The sequence below is a fragment of the Anser cygnoides genome, chromosome 10 (genome assembly GCF_040182565.1).
Source record: "Anser cygnoides isolate HZ-2024a breed goose chromosome 10, Taihu_goose_T2T_genome, whole genome shotgun sequence".
Lineage (NCBI taxonomy): Eukaryota > Metazoa > Chordata > Aves > Anseriformes > Anatidae > Anser > Anser cygnoides.
This window is the reverse complement of record NC_089882.1, coordinates 11242151-11254337: the sequence shown is the minus strand read 5'-3', so window position 1 is coordinate 11254337 and position 12187 is coordinate 11242151. Positions and strand designations below refer to the sequence as shown.

The following is a 12187-nucleotide window of genomic DNA, read 5'->3' as shown; positions in this document are numbered from 1 at the left end:
AGAATGTAAATAACTTCCTCTGGATACAGGGATTTTACATTAGTGAGTCATGTATTTTTGGTGGGCTTCCCTTCATTTCAAGAGGGGTAAATTTGGCTACTGTTCAACCATCCTAGCTGGTTACACGAGGTAAGCAGTGTAAGTGAGCTTTGGGTTGCTGTGTTAACCATCCTGTATGTATTTCATTCATCAGCTGTCCTTCTAGCTTTGTGCCTGTATCAGGAAAAGTGCTCTGTCACATCATTCTATCCCTGTTTAAAAACTAACGGGAACAACTAAAATGCCTTAGCTAACAAAGAGATTTAAACTTCAGTTTGACCTCCTTAGCCAAGCAAAACAAAAACTGAGAAGGGATTAATTTGTTTTCTATGAGCACATCAAGGGGCAAAAACCCAGGTGGTGGGGAAGAGCTGAGGATAATGTTTGCAAGACAACAAAAGGGGATATATTTGTCATGAATTAATTTAGGGTGCTGAAAGTTTCCTTTCAGGGGAAGTTCCTGTTGGAGGAGTTCTGGGACATCGCCTTAGTAGGAACAGTCAAATAAAAGATCAGAGCTATCTTTTCAGTGGAGCATCCTCAGGACATGAGAGGGATTAGGGCAAGTCCTGCTGGGGCCTGGACACACTGGCCAGGGAGCTCTTCACAGTCCAACATTGCTGATTCCTATGCTAAGACCATTTAACGCTCTAGTTAGAATAACTCTGAGGTACAGAAGTGCACTTGCTGAAGATTTTTATGTCTCACTGTGTGCAGTTGTGGCACTCAGAATATTTATTTATTTTTTATGAAAGGCTCTGCATAAGGTTCGGTATAAGGTTTGGTACAGGGAGAAACTAAAATTAGTGGCATGCTGAAGATGGATGTACTTTCTGGGAGAGATGATCCAATTCTAGCATTGGTTGTTTCTGTGAGGATCCCTTTTGGATGTTTTATCAACCTTCTTCAAGATGTAGAGGCCACGGGAGCAGATAAGGCTTTGTTCAGAGGCAGTTCTCTGTGGTCTGCTGTTGGGCTGGCATTTGGTGCTTAGATGAAAGTGGCACCTCTTGCTAATTCCTCATTACTACAGGGTACGATGGGACAGAACCTCACCAGCCCATGCAGCAGTGGTGGCACTAGCCGGAGGACGAGGGGGCTGTTATGCTGTAAGGCAGTCGCTGCAGCAATTCAGCACGCACCGCAGCAGCGTATTCCAGCTTTGTGGTGCTAGAGTGGGGGTCCAATCTATCTGATCCATCTGTTGTCAAATTAATGTCCAAAGCTGGCTTTTGGATTCAGGTCTGTCACAAGGAACAGTCTGAGTGACAGCTAGGGGAAAGAATACAGAGATGTGAATTTCCTGCGCTATAATTCTTGAAGGCTAAAATAGTTGGTATTCATAGTTCAGCTCAGCTTTGGCAGGGCTCTCAGAAATCATAAGTTACACAAAGGAGGAACCATGTGTGCTCAGATACACTAGATCTTTTTTTTTTTATTTATTGTTATTATACTAACTCTTCATTTCTAAGTAGCTACATGCCAGATGCATGCCATTTCCCATTTCAGCTTACAACAGAATTTTAAATTATGGAAACACTTCTTGTCTGAACTTTGCCGAAAGGACATTGAAAGCTCCGTGAGCATTTCACGTCTCCCAGAGATGTAGTCCATAAACTTCCAGCACTTTGCAAATACCACAAGATCATATTTTATGTGATTATGAAGTTTGTGCACTTCACATTAGTAGTACTAATACCTTAGAGGAACAAAAGAACATTTTTAGCATTTCATTTGCATAATGGCTGAAGTGAGAATTTGTTCCTTGTTGAATAGGTACCCTGGGGGTCCTTTGATTTGCTGTAGAGCTCTGTATAGCATGGAAATAGCACAGGAGTTAGTACCTAAGCTCCATTGGTGCTACTTTCTGGCTTGTTGATGTCTTACGCCTCAAACTCCATTAACTTGCCACCTGCAGATGAGGTAGCTTCATGTATTCGTTTATAGTGATGCTGATTAGTCAACCATTAAGCACAGTGAAACCCATGACTTCAAGGCAAGTCTAAAGGAAGGCTGTGGACAGTGATGTCTTTAGCAGAACAGTGATGTGAGCCCTGGTGCGTCCTGCCTTTGCCTGGGGGACAGCTGGAATGACTTACCTGTGTTTGTGGGGGAGGCACTGTGTGTGCATCCCAGCCTGGGATCCTGCAGGTCTCCTTGTTGGGCGTGAGACACCAAAAATCCTGAGCCAGTGACTCTGATGGGCAGTGAGCAAGAGGAAATAGGTCTTATGGGGGAAACGCTGAGGAGCAGGGAACTGGAGGGAGTTTCTCCATCATGCAAGGCAGCACAGCAAGTGAGTGAGCCCTGAAGCCAGAAGCTGTTTAGCACAACAGCTGTCAGCGCAGGATCCCAGTGAGGTTGATGCTGACGGCCCTGGCGCTGTCCTCAGCTCTCATGTACCCTCCAGGCTTATCCAGTATGGCAGAGAGAGCTTTTGTCGGAAATGGGAATCTGAAAGCCTGTTTGGTGCAATAGGCTTACCACAAAACCATCCATGTCCTATAGCACGTGCTGACAACTACTTCTAGTGTGGAAAGAGGGGGCCCAATTTGCTAACCCTCGTGCAATAAAATCCCGTAAATTTATTCAGAACTCCTTGCTCCATCAAGGAATGCGGCATCTGACTCATTATTTTTTAGTATTTCACTTACTGCTTGACACTTGCAAGCCCAAAGAAGGGGGAATGTGTGTTGTGGTGACACAAAGGGAAAGTAATGAAAATTAAGTAGATACATTTAAAGAGAATTAGTTAAACTGTGCTTAACCTAAGTGTGAACAATCATTCAGAATTAGTGAAGTCTTCATTTGCTATAATTTACTTTGAAAGTGGATTAAGGTAAATTGAATTAAGGCCTCTTTAATTCCAAATAGAAGCATCTACATAGGGATGCAATTTAACTAATCTGTTCTAAGGGTTAATTTGAATAATGTACCCAGACCCATGAAAAGGGATACGGGGCAGTGCCTCAATATGAGAATCGTGTTTGCTTTTAAGATGGCCACGGGAAAATGTTTCAGAGATTCACAAAAGAGTCATTGGAGTTGGTTCCCCTATCCCAAGCCCTGCAGGGACTCTCAGACACCACGAAACTCTTCTAGGCAGCTCATCATCCTCAAGATCTGGGGCCTCTGGCACAGCTTTCTGAGCCTTTCTTCTCACTGGTCGTTTCCTTGGTGAGGAGTAATATGGCAATGGCTGTTAGTTCTTGGGGCTGTAACTTGAAAGGCAGATAGAAACTCAGAAGAGATACTTTTCAAGTGTTATTTAAAAAATCCAGCAACTTTTTAATGAACAAATTGTAAGACGATTATCATTAACCCTCTCCAGTTCCAGATCAGAGGCTAAATGCTTGTTTCTTTAGCCAAAACTTTCTATGTATTTCAACCCAAGACAAAACATGCAGGTGCAGTACCTATACTGCTGCAGACTCATATACTCTTCTGTGTCCCCCTTCCCCCCCCCCAAAGACTACACTTGTCTTAATTTCCTCTCAATTACACTCAGGCATTAACTAATACTGACTAACTACAGCCCAAAATAATTATTGCTATCTGTTCCCTTTGTAAATATAACTCCAGCACTGAGCTAGAAGAATAATGGCATATTTACAGAAGGCAGCTAATTAAATTGAGCTTCAATTGCTTTCAGTTTGCCAGAAGGAGCCATTTTCACAGCAAAAAATGTGTGCAAGCCTGCATGCTTACCAGGAACAACTCGGTATAACATAATTCAGAGTTCCCAAGACAAAAATTCAGTTCAAGACAAATTTACACTGGCAATAAAAATCTCATTAAGGAAGATATGAAGATCTCTCTACTACACCACGACAGTTAAAAGAGGTTATCATTTTTTCAGTTTATTTAAGGAACAGTATATATTTCATTGTTCCAGAGCAGCTGTAATTGCAAGTGTCTTTCAAACACTGCTTGCAGTAATGCATTTGTCTTATGACTGTAACTTCAGAACCTGCCCGTTGATGCATCTTCATTAGGACAGCAGAAGATGCTGGAGTCTCAAAGCTCTTCAATGTTCGCTTTTTCCCTATTTTTCCAACCCTGGCTCCTGCACTTTGGAAATTCTCCCTCGCCCCCATTATTCAACCACCTGCAAAGATTTCCTGTGGTCACAGTTTGTCTCCAAATGTTTGTACCCTCTTTTGTTCCTTTGAGATAAAACCATTCATGATAATTACAGAGCAGCAGTCCGTTGACAAATCAAACTTTGAAAGAACCATTCTTGTTGCAGCCTGTTGTTACCAGTCCCCAGGGCCTTTTCTGTTTTGCAAAAACAAAAATAAGGGGATTGTTTCAGATTTTTTCCCCTTCATAACAAAGAATTGTGTGTTTCTTGTCCCAGTGTTCAGATAAAGCCTGGCGCAGAGATTGTTATTTACAGTCTTCTCCATTGCAATAGTTCACTGAGTTGCTGGATGGAAAGCTGATTTTCCTCCCCCGCCTGCATATCATTCCTGAATTTGTTTTTATCTGTTGGAAGTAACAATTTGGCAGACATCAGCACTTTTCCCATGTTTAATTAATTCCTTTAATTTTCTGGTAAATGAGAATAATGGGGCTTAATTTTGCTATTTATGTAAAATTGATTGGTAATTATGGAGATCACAGGAGATTTGGCTTTACAAACCAAAATTAAGTGACCTCTCAGTGAGGATGACTTGGCACGTCTCCTTCACTCGTGTGAAAGCAGAGATGGCATGGAAGCAGATGTCACTAAACTGCCTCTAGGTTAAAGGAAGACAAAATATGGAAATTTGTCATTTAAAAATATATTACCTGAATGGAAACTAGTACCGAGAATGAAACATAACCTGCTGTAGGAGACCATTCCTAACAGATACAGTGCTGTTTTTCTTTATTTATAAAGACGTGACACTGTCGTGCCTCAGAGGACTGAGGAGCAGGGGAGAAATCGGATAAATCGATTGTAAGGAAAGCTTGAGCTTGAAGCAGAGCTGGGGTTGAGGATACCTGGCTTCAGTTTCTTTTTCTGCCACAGATGACTTTTATGTGCTCTAACAAGTTTTCTTTTTTTTTTTTTTTTGTCTTTTTCCTCTGCTGCAGCATCAGGTTTATAATGCTTCTGGTCTGCTTTGGCTCATTTGAGTGCCAATGCTTGGTGGAAGGATTTATCAGGAAAATGCTGTACCAGAGCTAGGCTGGAGACCTCTGTGTGCCACTGGAACACAGATGGCAAATAACATCGTAAGACGTGAATCAGCATCCGCTGGCTTGTGGTTGTCTCCAGTTATCCAGGACCTGGTGGGACAGAGGTGCCTTAGGTGAGCTTTCTCCGTCCCAGCTCTGCTGGTAAGTTTGCTTTGAAGAGATCTGGACTTCAGTTTTCACAGTGAGCAAGACTGCTCCTTCCCCTCCGAGCAGCTCTGCTGGTGCTGCTGTGAGCCTGCAGGCTGGGCTGGCCACCCCTGGCTCCCCAGCTGCTGCTGCTGCTGCTGCTGCAGGTCCTGTGCTGGTGCCAACACCCCCATGCAGCCCCCTGGCTGGGGATTTCGGCTGGGCTAAGGCTCCGGGATGAGACCCAGTGGGCTGGACTTAGCAAGAGAGAAGAGCTTTTGTTGGCCTCTGTCAGAAATGCCATGTGTATTTGCAGGGAGTGGGACAAGCTACAGGGCTTCTTTGAATTTAGCTTCAAAATCTAATTTCAAAGGCAACCACTTGCAAATTTCCAACTGTCTTTTAGTCTTAATGTTGAAAGCCCCTTGCATTCCCCCAGTGGCAATGCTCAGCAGCCCTTGAAATTATTTCCAGCATGTATCTTAAGTTTCAGAAGAAGGAAGCATGGGGAAAAAAGACAATCTAGATTCTCCTCAGTGAAGCTGCATCAATACTTGGCTGATCTGTATAATGCTAAGCACAGCGAAGCAGAGCTGAGCTACCAGTTGCTAGCTAACGAGAGGATTAGCTATGCCTGCAGATGGGCTGGCATAACTTAAGCGAGAGGGCAAGTGTGTAGAAAAGTCAAACTCAGACTCCGGGGGAGGGTGGTGCTGCTTTTCCTCTGAAGAGCATCCTCTGCACAAACAGTGGGCAGGAAAGCAGAGCGAAAGCAGTAGTTTGGCCGGGGCTTGATGAGTGTTTTGCAGTGAGTCAGTGCAGCTTTGCTTAATGTTTGTTACTACTAATAATTGTATTTATATTCCTGGCCAGCCCAAGTACTCAGAGGTTTATATGTGATAATCAAATCCAATCAAAATGCATTCACAAGCTCTCAAGTAGGATCCATTTAACAAATAGCATCCTCCAAGGTGGGCTGGAGAACAGGGAAATCAAGGGCATTAACAGCAAAGAGCTTTCAAAGCCAAGAACTAACATAATAGTGCCTTCTGTTGATCTGGGGAAGGGCTGGGGTAAGAACCCAGCCTGGGTGCAGGAGGGGACAGGTGCTGTGGTACCAATTGCTGCCCAAAGCCTCGATCCCTGGAGGACCAGCCTGGCATGATCCACTGGGTGCTGAGCAGCAATGTGGGACCTTCAGGGCAGGACTAGACCCACACACCCCTATTTCCATGATTTTATCTAGAATCAGTGTTCAACAAGCCCGTGTCACCCCGTGAACCCTTCTCAGTGCTGATGTGATCCTGAATTTCCTGCAGTTCCTTTGAGGTTTCAGATGATTCAAAAGGAATTATCTGCTTCAGAGAGATCTTTGTCAATTGTTTTAATAGCCTGGAGAGAAAACTATTTGATCCTGCACTTAAATGTTTACATTTAATGGTTGTTTTAAATCTTCTGCTTATGTTGAAACATAAACCATTGCCATGCCACTGTAAAAGATGAACAGATTTTCCATCTTTTTAAATACAGAACAGAAATGTTTGCTGTTTATTTCTGCATTTTCTGCATGATGTTTGACATTTTTTCCATCCTTATCTATTATGAAATCTGCAACCTTGCTAGGATTTAATGACATGCTATTATATTACATTTCCATATTTGTATTATTCTACAAGTCACAGAACTTCCATTGATTCTCTTAGGTTCCTTTTTCAAATTGTCTGCTCTCCCTTGTTGCTGATTTATGCTCCTTGAGAGCAGAGCCACTATTTTTCCCTTTGTGATTGAATTTTTAAATGTTTTATACAGTTCTAATTTAGCTGCATATTTTTCCTTTTCAACTTATGAAACCTGCTTTCATGATTGTAGATATTTATTTATTTATTTTACCTCCTAGGCATGATTTGCTCACACTTTATTTGCCTCAAAAGCATTCTCAGTTTCTGTTTTGGCTTGTCTGTTTTTCAGAATATCAGCAGCCAGCATTAATGGTCAAACTCTCATCTGCACAGAAAGAAAGAAAAGTGGTTGTGAAACCATGATGAATATTTAGGTTGGTGATTCGTTCTTTTTATCTTTTTTTTTTTTTTTTTCATCCAGGGAGACTGACTGCTGAACCACCTCAATGTATCTGCTGTACGTTTTCTGTTAAAAAATACCAGCTTCTTAAGTGTTTCCTAAAGTTGGGCGCCTGTGGTAATGTAACTTCTTCAGCATATTATGGTAGGTGTATTTCAGCAGGTCTGGAGGGGTCTCAGAGTGATGGCTCTTAATGCGCCGTGGTAGGATCCTATACTAACTGGGTCTTAAATTTATAGACAAGCCTATAATTCTGTTTTCTTTGTGTTTAGGAGGCAAACACAGCAGTGTGAGTCAGGACAGAGCAGGAATTACAGCAGAGGGTGTCTTGATAGAGATGTAAAAGGTGCCAACTCAGTATAGGACCAACAAAAGCAGCTTACTCAGGAAGGAGAGGGGTCTAGAGTCACACCGAGACGCTTCAGCTGCTTTTTGACCCACGGGCAAATCTCCCTCAGGGGCTGGCAGGTGGGAGATGGACCCCTCAGAGAGACCATCAGCTGCTCCAGAGGAATGAGATGAATCTTCAGGTACTGCAGTAAGCAGAGCCCAGGGATGTTGCTGCCTGGGGTTTGGATTTTGTCTGTGCAGGGCATAGCTAGCTGCTCGCTGCTGCTTTCTCACAGCAAGGGGAGCGATGAGGAGGTTGTGATTTAAGGACCTGTTCCGTGGGGTAAGCTGGGTTAAGCAGGGCAGGATTGGTCAACCGTAAGAGCTCATGGTGGTGGAAATGAAAGAGAAAATAATAATTGCAAATAGCAGGTGAAAGCAGTTGAAATTAATTAGAACTGCAGCATGAGGTGAAGATGCAGACAGCTATGCACTATGCTGTATATAACTACCTGCTGATCACCACCACCTCTTTGTTTGTCCACAATTCCTCCAGACAATCATACCGCTTTGCTTGAGGAGTAGGAGGAACAATTAGATTTTGGCCTCAGAGAGAAATCCTCTTTAACTTGAACAAGTAAGACATTTATACTGCTTATTCTATGCTTTTCATATGCTTATTGACTGTTAGTTTACTATTTGACAAGTGAAACCAAGAAGATATGATATTATTTTCCCTTTTCACATTTTTTTTCTATAAATTTATATTTAAGGGCCCTACAGAAAACAAGTTTCCCCCCTATTGTTCTTGTTATTGGCATTATACATAGATAAAACAATCTAAGAGAGTATTTTTCCTAGTTAGGCAGAGCAGAGATACAATGTACCATAGGCACATCTGTCAACATGATACCCCTGCCTGTCTTTATTTTTGCAGTTTGCTTGTGGTCCATTTAGAATTAGATTACGACTGATTGGTTCCTGCATTCAAACTACTTCACACAACGCTCCATCCACTGGCATATAAAACAAAACTGAGGCGACTGGAAAGCCTGAGGGACCAATTCCAAATATCACTGTGCAATAAAACCTGTATTTTCTTAATTTTTTATTGATTCAGCACTCATTCTCCTGTAATGCTGCTGCAGTAATATTAAAACCCAGTGACTGACAGTGGCATCCCATAGAAGTGATTTAAATAGCAGTACCGGGGAAGAAAGTAGGCTTTGTTTTTGCAGCAATTTTGCTCAAACTGGCCCAGAGGATCTCCCTTGCAGGCAGGGAATATACTATGCACCTTTTCCCCTTTGAAATACATCTTCCTTATTTCTGCCAAACCTGTACCGTGCCTGTGAAGTCAACAGATTTCCTGCTGCTAGCACTGCTGGGTGCAGCCTGCAGCCCTTAAAAGCAAGCATGAATATTTGGTTTGTACAAGGGGACTGGTTATTTGTGTGGGGTAGGGAAATGATGTTCAAATGCAAACCCCAGACTGCTCTTCATGTGATATACAACATAAAACAAGTGAAAAAAGCATTCCTGTGAAATGCAAGAGTTTGGCTAATTAATAATTGCAAAATGTGTGCTGCTTGCAGGTGGGAATTTGAAAGGACCTCATGAGGTCTGGATTCACAGAGCCAGCCAGTGAAGTGGGAACTGGGTGTGGGAACTCCTTGAAGAGCCTGGAAATCCCGGCCTGCCCGTGGGAAATGGGATGGGATGGAGATTTTGTTATGTGTTATAAACCTCCGGAGTGTGCAGCACTGTGCTGACAGGAGGTATTTCTCATTCCCTGCTGCCTGTGAGGCTTTTGGTTGGGGAAGCAGGGTATTCCCAGAACTCTAGCATGGGTTTCTGCTCCCTATAGGCATGCACAAATGAATGAGAAGGCTAAAAATGAAATAAAGCTGGTAAGAAGATATATGGGAGCTCCAGAGGCTGCTGGATGGTAACTGGTTTCTCTGTCAGAACAAGTTAATCAGCACTCATAAGTGTCTCTGAACCATAAAAAAGCCATGGCCCAGGGTTTGTTTCTGGCCTGGGGAGATGGTAATGGAAGCAGCCTGGTGTGGTGGTTCCCCAAGGTCTGGCACAGATGATATTTCATGTTGGGGCAGATATAAAACTGTAATGTGTTTTGGGCCCCAAACTTGGAAACAAAAGCCAGAGAAAGTTTGATCAAAATTGTCTCCGTTGCAATGCACTAGCCCAGAACCAATCACAGAAACTAAAATTTGATTACATGCAAGCCTGAAGTAACCCAAAATTGTTCAGTGCAATTTGTGGAAGAGGACAGTGGCCGAGCATCTGTAGGGTCTGAGTGCTAAGACTAAAGCTAAGGGCCATCCCCCTTGGCACATCCTGATTGTGAAACAACTCAAATCTACCCTAAAAAACGAGAAGCTGAGCTCTTATCCAAAACCAGCACCTCTGCAGCTGGGGGTGGAAGCGACCCACTTTGATTCTAAGTGATCATTTCATTTGCTTTGCAAACTCTGCTTGTTCTTGATATCAGATACTGACTAAACGTGAAAAAAAAGGTGGCTCGGCCCTCGGCTGAGTGGCACAAGCAGCCCTTGAACTGCAGGGACACACAGGCATCTCTCACTTGTTGCAAGGCGACTTGGAGCTGAAAACACCACGATTTCCAGGGGTTTCCCATCCCCACGGGGAAATTTTTCACCCTGGTCCTGGCGAGGGACCAACGCCCCATCCCCTCACTGCTTCCCAAAGCTGCTCTCTGAGCTGTAGCTCAGCACTTGTTTTCTGTTGACCGAAGTCAGGCAATACTATTGTTTGGGTGTGATTCAGAATGAATATTGAGTGTGCCTCTAAGATAAAGTCATTATTTAGGAGCTCATTAAAGTACTGGCCTTGAAAAAATTTCCCACTGCTAATATCCTCTTCCATCACTGTGTCAAGGATCGCGGCTAGTTTAGAAAAAGAGCTGTGGGCTAGTGGTGCTGCTGTAGCACCTCTCTCCTCCTACCTGGGGGATGCTTACTTCTTTAAGCTTAGAGCTAAGAAAGCACCAGGTGTTAACATGAGCTGTAAATTGCTTATTTAGCAATAGTCCCTCTGCAAAGTCCCTCAGCACCCTCATTTCCAGAAAAGACCCTGAGGCTCTCTTCTCTCTGCTCCCAGAAGGTAACTTGGGCAGAAATGAGTTTCTGGGCTTCCCAGGAGTGAAGTGCTTCCTTGCGGCACTGCTGTGGTTCCCTGGGTGAAGGTTCTCAAAGTTTGTTGGCAACCAGCAAGGTTTTTGGCTTGTCGTGGCTAGGTTCTGGAGGACAGCAAGTGTCCGTGCTGGAGAGCCGGGCTGCAGCCTGCCTTCTCTCCAGATGCTGTGCAAAGTCGTGCTTCAGCTTCAATAAATACTAATTTGCACTAATGGCATTTAATCCTCTTCAAACCATAATTTACAGTATCAGATTATTATCATAATATCTGATCTACAGTTCTTAATGCTTTATTGTTATCCCATTACAGGGAGGTTCTGCTGGCACTGCATATTGTCTATTTCTCTTACAAATGTTCTACAGAAACCTTATTAATTATTAGTCCCATAAAACACCTGTTAATGTTACCATTTTAATAAATCTCCTTCTTAATTAAATTAGGTGGTTCTGATAGTAATCCTCTAATGTCCACTGCCTTTCTGTTCTCATCACAGTCTGATTGTACATTGGGAAGCAGTGCTCAATTATAATTGATGTAGGACATAACTCAGAACCAAATTATAACATATAAAGCCATATGATCATTGAAGAATATAATAGATCTTCACACTAAAGTGTCATTTGGATTGATTGGTGCTGTTTCTAGAGCCTTGTTAGAGGTGAGAAAAGGCTTAATTCAAAAGGACTTTTTTTTAATTTTCTCTTTCTCTCTCTCTCTCTTAATCTCATGCACTCTATTCTCTTCTTGATGCACAGCCTCTAATTCAGCTACTTTGGTGTAGAGTTCACAACACCTACTTTCCCAATTGCGTTTCAGTTCTAAAGCCGATCTTTTTTTTTTCTTTTTTCTTTTTTTTTTTTTAATTTTGTAAAGGCAGTACATGATGATTTTATTTAATGATTTAATAAAACTTTTCCTCCTGAGATAGGTGCAAGAAATCTTGCTGATCTATTACTGCTGCTACCCAAGCATGAAAGTACAGTTATATATGATACAGCAATACTGAAGCTATAAGCAAAAAATTAAAAGCGGATAAGAACTAAGATCTTACCCCAGCTGGAAAGTTGGGTAGGCACCAGGAAGATTTCCTGCAGTAGGGCAAAAGCACTGCTCACTTGGGTCCAGGTCAGTTCCTCTCTACGAGGGAATGCCTTAGGGGAAACCTGTGATGTCTGGGCACCTCGTGGTCTTACTACTTCTTCTCAGCCTTGGGAGTGGGAATGTCCCATGTTTTACGGAGGTAGTG

General features: G+C 42.8%; 1 long non-coding RNA gene across 2 annotated transcripts in view; it reads left to right on the top strand.

The window, feature by feature from the left end:
- Positions 1-12187, top strand: part of LOC106035494 (uncharacterized) — a 196668-nt gene that overhangs the window by 148290 nt on the left and 36191 nt on the right. For both annotated transcript variants that reach the window (XR_010833937.1, XR_007166928.2), the window contains 2 exons: positions 5122-5367; positions 7321-7405. This is a non-coding gene — a long non-coding RNA (uncharacterized lncRNA). The remainder of the gene's footprint in view (positions 1-5121; positions 5368-7320; positions 7406-12187) is intronic.